The following is a 13180-nucleotide window of genomic DNA, read 5'->3' on the forward strand; positions in this document are numbered from 1 at the left end:
CTACAGAAACAGGTGAAAAGCAGGGTGCTGTGGATTAGCATATTATTTACATTGAATTATGTGCATGGAGATGTCAGCCAGGTCTTGTATTTTCTTTATATATAATAGAACAAAACAGAACAGCGTGTAGCGTGATCAGGGGGTTTTTTAATGACCAATAGAACAGCGTTGCCATCCGAAGTCTCTAAATGAATGCATAAAAATGTCAGCAAGGTTATCTGAAAAAAAAAAATGTGAAGGCAAACTTGTATGATATACGATAATATATCACTAAATACACTTAGTGATACGTTAATTAGGATCATAAAATATTTCTAAGAAAAGAGAACAGATGTCTCCAGTGTCCAAATAACTCCCTAAAACCATTTAGGCTTTTAGGAAGACACCTTCATTCATATGGCTGTCCTAGGCATCATTTAGTATTTTATTACTAAAGCACTAAATTACATTCTGGGGACATGAATGAATGATGTTGCCTACTTATACATTTTATAGGCCAGAATTCTACTAGGAATACGTTAAGCGTCAAGGGAATGAGAGAATGGTGGTTAAAGCCTTATGTCAGAGGCAAAAATTGACACAGGAAAGACCTGAATTTGGATTCTTGTTGCAACATTTCTCCCTTTCTGGTAGAAAGGTTGGCAGTTAGTAATTCACTGTACTCCTGCAATTTTCTAGGTCTGAGTTATCTCTTCCTTGATTCTTGGAAGAGAAATGGAAGGATTCAGGTAAATTCTGAGTTAAATGCTCACACCTATCTAAAGTATTTTTTGAGAAGCTGGGTCAAGACTGTAGATATAATTGTAACCTTTATTTATGTGAGGATGTGGTGGTCTGCTATTAGGACAAAGACTCTGAGACCGATTTCTCATTTTTCCTAACAAAATACCAGCACTGGCACCAAGACCAGTAGAAATGGGGACACCTGATGGCTCAGCGGTTGAGCACCTGCCCCTGGCTCAGGGTGTGATCCGCGGTCTCGGGATCGAGTCCCACATCAGGCTCCCTGCCTAGAGCCTGCTTCTCCCTCTGCCTACGTCTCTGCCTTTCTCTCTCTCTCTGTCTTTCATGAATAAATAAATAAAATATATATCTAAAAAAAAAACGACCAGTAGAAACGAACAGATTTCCTCTCTGATAACAACACAGAATGTCAGCATCCACATAGTGTCTGCCTGAGAGTAAGCATTACCATTTCTCACCAGATTCCTTCTTCCTCCTTCTGGAAGCTCATCCTCTGAGTAGCTGCCAAAATTCATGTTTCAAAACAGAAATCCAGGGGTGCCCAGTGGTGCTCAGTTGGTTAAGCATCTGCCTTCCACTCAGGTCATGATCACAGGGTCCTGGGATTGAGCCCCATGTCAGGCTCCCTGCCCAAAGGGGAGTTTACTTCTCCCTCTCCCCTGCCTTGTGTGCTCTCTCTCTCTCTCTCTCTCTCTCTCTCAAAAAAAGAAAGAAAGAAAGAGCAGACATCTGGTCAACCCCCTACTTGCTTAGTTACTTTTCAGTGGTCTGTCACATGACCCTTGCCCTCCTGGCCCCTCTCTCTCTGTATCCCTTTTCCTACCAACAAACCCCCAGGTCCTTAAAGACATTGCCCTGTGCACGCTCCATCTGCCTCTGCGGCGCTTCTACCCCCTCCTATAAGCTGCCACATATTTATAGGGTCTACCTCAAATGATATCTCTTATGTGTTGCCTCACGGTTCCTTTCTCTATGCTTGAGTGTTACCTTCTTGACATCCATTGTGAGGTCTCCGTATTCGTATTGATTTAGATATACTTCCTCCCTCTAGTCTTTGAGCCCTGAAGCCTAAAACAATCCTTACTCATCTTTTTAGCATCTAACGCAACGCCTGGTATGTGGTGAGTGATGAAGAGGTAGAAATTTTGAATTAGAATTCTACAGTAGCTTTGCGCAGTGGCAGTGTCGTAGCCAATGAGGTTTATCCGAGGCGCGATTATTGCTAATTGAGAATTCTACAGTAAATGATGGCGATGTTGAGGCCGCTCAGACTTTAGACGTAGAGTATCTAGGGCAATCCTAGATCCCGAAAAGCATTTCAGTTAAGTCTAGTTAAGTTGCAGTACACGCCACGGGTTTGTCAGAGCACCAAGCCCACAACCTGTTCCCCCAACACTTCCTCTGCTGCTCTTTCCTTTGTACCATATGGTTCCCATTTGCCAGCGCCCTCCTTTTTTAATACTCCTACTTGAAAGGAGCCTTTCTCTCCAACAACTGTATTTAAAACTCACCAATAGAGTTCCCATGCTTGTTTACAAAGAAGAATGATTATATAGCATTTATAGGAATTCTGGGGAAAGTAAGTTATTTGTACATGACTTGTCTCCTGGAAATGTGTATATCTATAGGTGTTCCCCAAAGTGGAGTGCGCAATGCTTAGTTAGCACAATAAAAGTAATAAATCATATTCTTAAAAATATGTATCTAAAGAATAACAAAAAATTGTTGTAAGGGACTTTTTTTTTAAATACTTGAAAAACCTTTAAATATGATGGGGCTCTGATATAATAGTCTATTCTTTTTAAATTTAATTTAATTTTTTTCTTTTTTTAAGAGGGAGAGAGAGAGGTGGAGGAGAGGCAAAGGGAGAAAGGAGAGAGAGAATCTTAAACAGGCTCCATGCCGAGTACAGAGCCTGAGTAGGGACTTGATCTTACAACCCTAAGATCAAGACCTGAACTGAGGGACACCTGGGTGGCTCAACAGTTGAGCATCTTCTGCCTTTGGCCCAGGTCGTGATACTGGAGTCCCGAGATCAAGTCCCGCAGCGGGCTCCCAGCAGGAAGCCTGCTTCTCCCTCTGCCTGTGTCTCTGTCTCTATCTCTCTATATGTCTCTCAAGAATAAATAAATAAAAATCCTAAAAAAAAAAAAAAAAGACCTGAGCTGAAATCAAGAGTCAGACGCTAAAGACTGAGCCACCCAGGAGCCCCAATAATGTATTCTTGATCAAGAAAGGTTTAAATATTGTTTCTAGGAAAGTTAAAACGATATATTATTTCAGTGTAGTGTGTCATTTCATACTTTATCCAAAAAAGAGACAGAGAAATGAGAGCAGTGGCATTATCTTTACTTATAATATTAGTCACATTGCTTTCCTTTGTGATAGGTTCTAGATGTACATGCATTTAAGTCAGTCTTGGATTTCATGCAATACCAGGTGAAAAGAAGATTGGGCTATTTATCCAGATTAAAAATCAAGATAAAATGGCATCTGATCTAAATATATGTATGTAAGAATAATACATTTTTGTCAGAATCATTAATGTGAGTAAATGGTTTAGTTTTCTAATTAGCCTGTATGTTTGTTTTCTGAACTCTTGTAGGGCAGCAATTCCTAATTCATGTTCCTCTGAATACTAGTTATTTTAATGATGTTACATCAGTGTTCCAAGAAGAAAGGAAGTTTTTCTCGGCTATATCTCCTCAGACTATCACCGAATATCACAATACATCTTATAGGACATAATGTTGAAGTATTAATAAGTAATAAACAGCGAGTAAAACCAAAGTATACATTTCAATGAATAATCATGAATACCTGAGAAATAACTGCTTACACCCAAGAAGTAGCATGTTTTCAGCTCCCAAGAGCCTCTCCCCTTTTATATGTGAAAGTCTTATAAAAATTCTTTCAGAAAGAAAATTGACTTTTGTTAACACTGCATATGGAACACAATATGGGAAAGTCTGTCTTAGCAAACTGGGCAATTTAAGTGCAGCAAATTTTGGCCAGTAGATAAAATAAAGGCATTGTACTCAAAAAGAATATTTAATGAAAATGTTCAATGTATTCCTGACTGTACAATTTTTCAGGGAATTGTTGTTTTTTAAATGCACGCCCATTTATGAAAGAGTAGAGGGAAGACAAAAAAATCCTATGTACTTGTTTTAATTTATGGCTATATGCAATTGCTCTTTATTTATCAACATAGGAGAACAACATGGGTTATACTTAAGTAATCAGGTAGCAATTTCTGGAGAAATAAATTTTAAATAAGTAATTCCTAGGGAATAAATAAGCTATTTTAATAATAAAAGAGCAACCTCATTTCCCCTTAGAAATCATTATGCATTTTAATAATTTAGTTTGCCTTAAACTTCTCTATCATTATCTCAATGATAAGAGATTGAATATTTATAATTATTCAAGGTACAAATATTTGAGCAAAAATCTCTATATATATTAATGGTTTTTGATTGAAAGCATTATAACAAAACAACATCGGAATTAAATGATAATTTCAGGTAGGCTAAGATGAATTATAAGATTGAATGACAGTTCTTTTGTGCTGCGTGAAATAGAAAAATAAGCATCATTAAATGTGTAATAATAAAAGCAAGAAAGCAATATTCTACAAGTAAAACATCTTTTGGTTAAAAAGTATCCTACTGTTCAACAGCCCATCCGACTCCGATCTATACGCATTCTTAGTATATATAAATAATAACAATACAATATTATTAGAAATAATGGTTAAATACTCTTTTTGAAATCACTACTGTGGATTATAACTTCTATAAAGCTAATTGTGTTACACTGTATATTTTTCATTCGCCACTAATAGAGAGATTTTGTAGATTATTTCATTATCATTCACTCAGTATAATTCAATATGTATGACACCAATAATAACAGCCACCATTTATTGAGTACTTAGTCTATGCAAGACATGCTAAACACACTATCTGTGTGCGTGGTTGTTTATGTGTGTGTAGTTAACCTATCGAGAACAATACAATTATCATCCCCATTGGAAACATGACAAAATGAGAGTTTGGCCAAATATAGCTTGTCCAAGTGACATAGGCAGCAAGAGGCAAAACCAGATTCAGGCCTAGGATTGTCGGACGCTCCAGTGTATAAACACTGTGCTGCTGTGTCTAGATATAGAATTACTGTATACTATGTACAACGGTATCTGCTGAGAATTTTTTTAAAACGGATACATTATACAATTACAGGAATGTATAGGCTAATAATCTGTATTTTGGATTTTAATTAACCATTTACTTTTTATTAATCATTCTCAATGGGAAGTATTTTAAGGTCAGGAGAGTAACAGCTAATCCCTGATTTACTAGAGTGGAATCCATTAAGATACAATCCTCTAAAACAAAAGGATAAGTGTCCTAATACATTTTGGCTTCGTACTTGTGTATAGGAATCTTCGGTTACTACTAGATTAACTGTTTTCACAAAGCCAGTTCTTCATGATCCCCTAAACAATTTCTTGGAAGCTAATTTTCAAGAAATGAATGCCTTTTACTTAGTAAAAGGAATTAAAAGAATAAAAAGTATTTTTAGCCATGTGGCCTAGGAGCTCAACACCACTATCTGGCAAAAACTCACAAAACTGACTCTTAAGTCAATGGGATGTCACATGGATATGACCCATGGACCTTTGCTAATTGATTCATGGTTTGGAGTAATTAGATATGACATCTGGATTGTCTTCCATATTTCTTGGTACTTTGTCTTTTAATAAATCTTGCAAATTATCATTTATATATTGGCCATAAAATTAATTTCTGCCCATTCATCTGTCCACCTTTCTGGAAAGAAATATATGTCAGGTCTACCACATAACCACAAAACTCATATTTTAGCCAAGTGCAGCTATTGTACAAAGTCTTGAGTATCAATCACAGCTCATACGGCTGGGTGTTACTGCTTGTATTTCTTCATTTTATGTTCTTCAGAGTTTGTTATACACGATATACACTTCTTGATGTGGTCTCAGCTGTTACTGTTACTTTGTAATCCCGTATTTTCCTCCTGTCCTTTCAATTTGACTCCCAGTCAACCAGACCACTTAAAATGTTGGGCTGCACATCATGGGTAACTGCCTCCTTGTCAAAGCCAGTGATGTAAATAACAATCCTATTTGCGTTAGACAGTGTTTCTCAAGCCCGAATCCTGCACTAACCTCCTTAAGAAGAAATAATTATTGCATCTCTTCCTTTCTGACATAAACTGTTTTTAGTATCATTTTGCTCATATATATACCCAAACTCAAGACCAGGGATAAACTCCCTACGCCTTTAGCTCTGATGACACAACTATAAATCAATTGCACTTGTCCGTTTGGACAAATTACATAAAATGAAACCAACAAAACTGAGTTAATTCATTGTGATGTGACACTATTTTGCTGACGTTAAATAGCATATGAAAACAGTTTTCGGAAAAAAGGAAAACGTTTTCGGTTGCCTATGTTTTTTCTGTGCCATGATACAGTTCTACCATGAATTTTTTTTTTTTCAAATTATTAGAAAACCTTTTTGGTAGCATGTACCATTATCTCAGTTTGCTGTCACTTAGCTCCAAAGCTTCATGAGTGCATTAAGGCAATTTCTGTTGTCCTCTCAGTGTCCGTGAGGGTAGTGTCTCGTAGCTGGGGCCAACGTAGTTGTAAATAATTAGGCAAGTCTTAATTACTTGTCTCTTGACTGGGACGCCGCCATTCCTTTCCCTCAACATGTCTTTTGCCTTTGACGAGTTCTCTCTGTCATGCTGATCCTGTCCTATTTGCCTCACTCCTTAATTATGCCAATATCCTCTTCACTGGCTTTTCTGCTTCCAATCTCCCTACTTCAGTCTACTCTCTACTCTACACAGTCTTGTTTTTGTTTTTTGAGTGGGCTCCACACTCAGTGCAGAGCCCAGCACAGGGCTTGAACCCACAACCTTGAGATCAAGACCTGAGCTGAGATCAAGAGTCAGATGCTTAACTGAATGAGCCACCAGGCACCCCCCCGCCACACACACACACACAGAGTATTTTTAAACTGATCTTTCTAAAATCCAAGTATACCATGTAAAATCATACCATCTTGCAGTGTCATTTCATCTCTTTGTCAGACCATCCCCTTTCCTCCACTCATCCTCCCATTCTCCTCTCGTAGAGGCTTAACACTACACACTTACTCAGCCAACATGCAACAGAGTGCAAACAGCAAGCACACACATATCCTTGTTTTTTTTCCTTGTCTTTCTTTTTAATAGTACACACTTTAACCCTCCTTCCCTCCACCTAAGTCCTGCTGGGGCAAAAGGCATAAGCCAGAGCTACCCTGGGCACCCTGGGATGTGTGCTCACCTAAGCCCAAGATCACACTAAAAACTCTTTCGATTCGAAAACTTTATTTCATTTACAACAAAATACCATCCCTTTCCCTGATCATTCTGATTATTTTGAGGTTTCCTATGTAGACTGTAAGGCCATGTGTGGAGGTTCTGTGATCTTCACAGTATCTTGCAAAATGCAGAATGTAGAAAAGAATGTATAGCAATTATTAAGAGCACAGATTTAGGAGTCAGAGGGAATCGGATTCAAATTCTATCTCTACCCCTTATTGCTGATGTAACCTTGGAGATTTCTGAGGTTTCCCTTTTGCAAAATGGTTCTTTGTATTTACCTTACAGTAATAGTATGAAGGTTGAAGACATTAGGGTAAGATGATGGGCCTTTGGGAAATAGTATTCAATAAATGGTGACTTTTATTACTAACATTCTATGAGCTTAGCTGATAGCTTTGTGAATCAGTGTTATATGAATCTATTCATTCATTTTCTTTTTTCCTGGAATTCCCAGTGGTTTGTAAGTTGGAGCAATAGCAGCTGTAGCAGCAGGTTGAGAAATGCTAATTCCACAACCATAATTATCTAGAGAAAGGAAGTAAAATGCCATGTGGATTGCTGGAGAACAGAGAGGTCAGGATGAGCCGTATGCATGGTATTCAGCTCCTTTTCTTCTCAACCCTGAGAACCTTTCCTTGTAGGAATGTGCTGGACACTATGTCTTCACAATGCATAAAATCTGAGGAGTGAGAAAGTGACTTCTTTCTCTCTGTTAGGGATGGAGCCTGAGAGGAAGTCCTACTTCATTGTGTGAGAGCTGAAAAATATCATTAACCTAATTGTTCTGTGCCCCACAGAGATCCTAGTTCTCTTCTGGAGGCCTCAGCCTTCTCACCTGAGAAATGAAGAGGTTGGACCAGGTGATCTCTGAGATCCCTCTAGGCTCCAACAGTCTGAGTTGAGGAAGTTTTAGCAGATTAGAGGGACCCTAAAGACAAAAGAAGGGGGAAAATAGCCTTTTTTAAGGTCTGTGTCTTTGTGTCTTACTCCGTTGAACAGAAGAGAGTCGATACAGAATGTGATTTCTGACTGAAGTGCAACAAAGCATGAACCAAACAGATAGGAAAAAAAAAAAAAAAAAACCCGTGGTGTCTAAGAATTCCCTTGGTTCTACTGCAGTGAAACTACTGACACGTTTTTTATTTTAATCAAAAAAGTTAACTGTAAGCAATTACCGCAGTCGGCTCTGAGTGATACTCTGCGCCCTCCCAGATAGCCCCCTATTTGGCAAACACACAGCCATCTCAGGAATCAGTGTAGAAAATCGTTGCAAGTGTCAGAAATGATGAGTCCTTAGACTCAGTCTGATTGTCTGCATCAGTGTAGTTACAGAAGGAGGCAGAGAAGGGGAAAAAAATGTATCCAAGATCAAATACTCTCTCCTGGCTCTTATAATTGCTACCTCTGTCTAGAATTCATAGAAGGTGGGCTCCCCAGGATGTTGATTCACCCCACCCCCTGTCTTTCAGGTACGGCCTCTCGTTCATTTGTATTTCTTTTGCTTTACTCCAGATTTTTAACTTTTCACCCGGACCACTGCTGTAGTCTCTTAATTATTCTCTTTCCTCCTGTTCCCCATCTTCCAGTCTCCCTCCTAAAGCTCTTCTCCTGCTGCCTCATGCCATGCTACGGCACTTAGCTAATCTCTCCAGTCTGCTGTTCGTGAGCCCACCCATCTTCTAGAGAATAAGGTCTAAGTTTTTGCTGTCAACCACAAACACTTGTGAAGTAGCCCCATCTTCTTTTAAAACAACGCGGTTGAATTTCTCACTGCAAAAAAAAAAAAAAAAAAATATGTGTGTTTATTTTAGCAAACGCCTAAAATACGTAAGCGACAAAGAAAAAAAATTAACTTTCTTTTAAGTTTAATTTTCCTACCTTTATTGATTTCCTTGCTGTAACCGAAGCAGACTATGAGCTATGTGCACCTTCCCAAGTGCACCTGACACTCTCATTTTCATGCCTTTTCTTGTTATCTACATTCGCCCAACCTCACCTAATTTCTAGCCACTGAAATTCTATGCAGCCTTCACTGTCCATCACAAAAGCCTATTTCTCTAAGAAGTCGTCCCTGACTTTTCAATCTCTGTAGCAGGGATTAATGATAATATATGTAAACTATGTTAAGTTACACCTTGGGGTTATTCTTCCTTGGTATTTCATATTTTATAGTCTGCCTTTTTCAAAGTTCTGTAAGTATTACGGTGTTAGCCATGTACTTGTATCCAAAAACTGAACTGTAAGATTCCCGAATTCCCCTTACTCTCTTTCCTAGGAATTTCATAAGCTTTCACTTGTAGGAGTTGATAACCTGGATTGTAGCATCCTACTCTTGTACCGTTTTGCAGGGGATGGTGAGACTAAAGGGAAAATTGGGAAATAAAAATGGGAAAAGATTGGAAGGTGGGACAAAAAAAGAGAATGTACTCTCCTGGAGAAGGTGATGACTACGCCCAACAGTGCCAGAGGCAAAAACCAAGTGGATACCTCTGGAGGATCCTGTCCAAAGAGTGGGCTAGAGTGAATGTCCATGTCCGGGAACGCACGGCACAAGGAATGGTGGTGTCTGAGGTTGAGCTGGTTCATAGCCAACTCTGTCCATTTCAGATGCAACGAGAAAGACCAAACGCAGGACACGGCCCCTGAGAAAAGCTGGCAGGATTCGTTCAGCTGACTGCGATAGCATGGGCCCGGCAGTGGCGGGAGGGGACCCAAACCTGGGAAACCGAACGGAGTGTGGAGCCGAAGGGTATAGCTCCACTTTCTCCTTGAGACTCAGGAGCTTCAGTCTCAGGGCTGAGCAGTTGAAAATACTTCCACCTCCCTGCAGGTGGACAAGCACCACTGCTGTTCTGACGAGCTTTGGGCAGCTGGGATGCAGCGGGACTTTGATTCCATAACAGGCCTCCAGGAAATGGTTTTGGAGGCATCTAGAGTACTGTATTGGCCTTGCTATGCAGAGGCCTAAGTGGATACGCCAGGATTTAGTGAACTTCTCTTACCCAAATAAAAGGAGCCTTCAACACCTCCTCGTAAGCTTTTTCCTTCAGTCCTTTAATCATGTATAGTATTTCTTTCTGGACCTCGCATCCAAATATCTTGATTTAATAATATTCTTCTTTCTAAAATTCTAAGATCAAAATGGGAATCGGTTCTCTGATAATCATCTGATGTAAACAATTATACTCATTACATCCTTCTTCCTCCTTTCTCTTTTTCTTAAAAAAAAAATATATATTTATATATATATATATTTATATTGGGATCCCTGGGTGGGTATCAGGGGTTGAGCGTCTCCCTTTGGCTCAGATTGTGACTTGTGATACGAGGGAGAAATTAACTCAATGTGGCTGAATAAGACACATTTATTTTTTAAAACATTCTGAAAAGAGGTAAGAAGGAGTAAGAACACCTGTCGAGACCAAACACGACGTCAGCAGGCTTGGCGTTCTTTGATTTCTGCTCCCTGCCTCCGCCAGTTCTTACTGAACTGTCACCTATTGTATTAGTGGGGGGAAAAAACAGCATCTCTAGGGTCCTGCAGCCGTGTTTGAATAGACTCAGTCACAGGAAGGTAGAGATGAAAGTCACTTTGGAGCCACTTCACCTAATGGAACAACTAGCAGGAAATCACACCTGCCACTTTCCGAGAGGAGCAAGAAACCTTGTGCTTGAGGAGCCCGGTCATAAAGTGAAAGGGATATGGCTTTTCCACTGGACAGATGGAAAAAAAAAACCCCTGTGTGCCGCTGGAGCAAGTGTTGGGACCCCTTTTGAGCCCGTGGAGAGAATAACCCAGACCAGTTTGACTGTTTACAAGAATCGCATAAGAGACGGCCGCTGGAGCCGCGTGGCCGTGGTGGGACAGGACACTGGGAGACCTTTGTCCCACTTCCACGCACTCCCTCTGCCCCCCAGGGTAGCCCAGACTTTACACTAGAGAACCTTTGATTCTTTGACATCAACACCCTTTTTTTTTTTTTTTTTTAAGATTTTATTTACTTACTTGAAAGAGGGACGGAGAACACAAGCAGTGAGAGCAGAGGGGGAGGGAGAAGCAGGCTCTCCACTGAGCGGGGAGCCGGACACCGGGGCTCCATCCAGGACCCCGGGTCATGACCTGAGCCCAAGACGGATGCTCAGCCCACTGAGCCCCCCGGGCACCCCTGAAATCTGTCTCTTAATTATACAGTTCCCTCTTCCCGGAGCCCATGGGGTGCTCCTCAGTCTCAGGGACTTCCGACTCCTCTGACGGGCCAGGTTCCCAAGCTCACCACTAGCACCTCTGTTATCAGGGCCTGGTGTCCTCTGCGTCATAACAGGCCCCTTCCCCCCAAAACACGTCCCGTCTGGAGATGCATGCAGTGGCCTACGGGGAGGACTCCCGCTTCCTTTGAGTGTTTTTTTTTTTTTTTTTTTTTGCTTGAATACTGCTCTTTCTTTCACACCAGACTGGTCCATGATGATTAGAAACCTCTGGGTAACTCAGGCATCCCGAGCAGTGACACAGCGTTACGTCTTCAGAGTAATTTCTTCATTTAGGGGCGTTTCCTATCATCTACATAATGTATTTTGAACTAGATTCTGAAATTCAGTTAGAAGGAAGAGACCATCTTAAATGTGGCCCGTGACCCAGGGGGCCACAAAAGGCTCCTCTTGCTTCTAGGAAGAGGATCCCTGGAAACGATCCAGCTGTTGACAGTCTTATTAAAACTCGCCCTGTATTTAAATAGTTGCACAGTTTCTTAAAAGTCCTGGAGATGTTACTTTTAATGTTTGAATGATTAATTAAAATTATTAAATTATTAAACTTTTGGAAAACTTCAGTAAGATACTTTGGCATTTAAGAGTATTCCGAGGTCTAGACGTCACGGGCCTCGATCTAACCTGAAAACAAGAGGTCCCTCTCCCCTTATTTGATCAAACTACCGTAGAGGCAGCAAACCGTGAAGCGGGGTAGCTCCGTTCTCCGGATCCGGGCCTTGCGGTTGCTGTTGTGGAGCACAGGCGAGGCCCTGGCGTTGGGTTCTCCTCTACGGGGTGTGCAGCCCACCTTGAAGGGCTCCTCAGGTCGCCCTGGCACTGAGACTCGGTGCTGCTATGGCTTCCGCACTGCTCTCCAAGTCCTGTTGATGTCAGACCTACATCGCGCTCAGCTCATTTTTGCACAGACCTGCCAGCCTGAGAATCTGACGCATCCAGAGAGCCAGGGCCTCATACGCGGTGCTCTGTAAGGCCGATCGTTGGATGAACGCGGAGCCCAAGACGGCTCCGTGAGGTGCTGGCTCGGGGCCTCAGCTCAGGTCTGCAAGCTGCTGTGCCCAGGCCCAGCCCTGGCTGCACGGGCGTGGGGTGCTCTCGTTCCAGCAGGGCAGGCGAGCAGCTCTCGGTCGCAAGGGGATGTCTCTCGAGTCCCTTTTAATTGGGATTTCTGCTTTGAGGGAGCCTAAGGAGCCGAAGTGGCTGGAGGAATGAAAGAGCAAACAGGCAAGGCTCCTCGGGGACGGCTAACCAGCAGGGGAAGCGAGGACGTGCGTCACCTTTGTTTCTGGCGATGGGTGGCCGGGGAGGGCGCGGCGGGTGCTCGGTCGCCGATGGGAAGAGGGGGAAGCGCAGATGTCGTGGAGCCACGAGGATCCGGTTTATTTAAGGAAATGCCTCCTCCCGTGAGCAGTGGTGAATGTAAAAGTGAGGCCTTCCCTTTTACATGTTTTTCAGTGATTGCTTGGACAGGTCTCTCTCGAGAGAAAAAGATCATTTTCTATCCTGCAGATTCCGTAACTGCCCTCAAACGACTGATGGTGTCCCACGTCCAGTGGAGACAACGGCGTGAGGTGCCCCGGGGGGACCTCCAGGCCCTGGATGGCCGGGGCCCTTGCAAGGCCGCTAATCAGTTACTGTTCATGCCCCGCCGGTGAGAAAATCACTAATGTCGTTGCTCAACACGTCCTTTCTGGTTTACGCGTGCAGAGTGCTCAAGAATTCACTTGTGGTCACGAGGAAGTGAGCCCGT

General features: G+C 41.8%; 1 protein-coding gene and 1 pseudogene across 7 annotated transcripts in view; both read left to right on the forward strand.

The window, feature by feature from the left end:
- Window positions 1-13180, forward strand: part of INPP4B (inositol polyphosphate-4-phosphatase type II B) — a 440596-nt gene that overhangs the window by 421750 nt on the left and 5666 nt on the right. The window lies entirely within an intron of this gene.
- Window positions 1910-1990, forward strand: LOC112934951 (U4 spliceosomal RNA; annotated as a pseudogene).

Source organism: Vulpes vulpes, chromosome 4 (genome assembly GCF_048418805.1).
Source record: "Vulpes vulpes isolate BD-2025 chromosome 4, VulVul3, whole genome shotgun sequence".
In the NCBI taxonomy this organism is placed as follows: domain Eukaryota; kingdom Metazoa; phylum Chordata; class Mammalia; order Carnivora; family Canidae; genus Vulpes; species Vulpes vulpes.